The sequence below is a fragment of the Humulus lupulus genome, chromosome 6, assembly GCF_963169125.1.
Source record: "Humulus lupulus chromosome 6, drHumLupu1.1, whole genome shotgun sequence".
Taxonomy (NCBI): Eukaryota; Viridiplantae; Streptophyta; class Magnoliopsida; order Rosales; family Cannabaceae; genus Humulus; species Humulus lupulus.
The window spans coordinates 191,662,180-191,663,534 of NC_084798.1; positions in this window are offsets into that span (position 1 = coordinate 191,662,180).

Sequence of the window (1,355 nt, forward strand, 5' to 3'; positions counted from 1 at the left end):
CTCTTAGCATGTCTACTAACTAAAATCTCTAGCACTATCCTCATGCTAGTCAACCTAATGCAACAATTCAAGTCACAAAAATAATTACATAATTAAACAAATAAGAAAACAATGTCGCACGCATAACGTACACCCTATGCGCAGATGTCCACTCTTCTTACCTTAAACAGTGCGTTTTCCGCTGACGTGTCTCGAACCACTCGCTGCGTCACCTCGATGGCCGCTAGCTCCTAGACGTCCAATTACACAGCGAAAAATTAGGAAAAATAAAATAGGCATTAAGGTTTTATTTCGAAACCTTAATTATCGAAATAATTTAACTATGTCATTTTAACATGCATGACACGTAAATTAAAACAATTTCCACAAAATTTTCAAACCATCATGTTACATACATAAACAATGATGTTTCTAACATATTGCATGAATTCATATAAATACTTTTTATGTGAAAATTACCAAAATACCCTTTAATATCATAATTACATTAAATACTCAATAATTTTATAAAAATTATCATATGACAACAAAATTTAATAAATAAATTTTCCAAAATCCTAAATAATCAGCAAATTCTCATATAAGACCAGAAAAATAATTTTTAACATTTATAAATTATTTTTCCTCAATTTCTCAAATGAAACCCAAATAATAGAAATAAATACACAACCAGTCCAAAATTCAAAATAACATACAGAACTGTTTAAAAATCCAAAATAAACTTATAAAAATTATTTTAGAATTTTCTGGGCAAAATAACTATTTTTCTTAATTAATTTTTATAGAAAACTAATTAATTAAAGAAAAATTTATAACTGATTACAAATAGAATCTAACTATACAGATCAGTTTCTAAACCCTACAGTAACACACGAAAAATTACCTAAGGTTCAGAACAGTAGCATTAATATTTTTTTATATTTAAAATATAACATAAGCCAAATAAATCATGAAAATTACATAAACGATACAAATTCGAAATAAAATTACAGAGAGCCTTAGAATCTCATTTTAAACATATACAAAAATTCTCAGAATTTTTAGAATACTTTAAATAATTTTTCACATTTATTTTCTTAAATCACATATTTAAAAGCAAATAATTGAAGAAAATTATAAGATACGATCAAAAATTAAATCTAAACATACAAAGCCATTCTAAATAATACAGATATCATTGAAACATAAAATCATATTTTTCTGAACAATAAAAATATTTTTCATAATTAATTTTTATTTAAACTTCAATAAATCACAATAATTCAAAGAAAAATCAGAAAAATATGAAACCAGTTGGAAAATGCTCTAAAATTAATGTACTAATTTTTAAGATTGAAAAACAAAAAAAAAACACC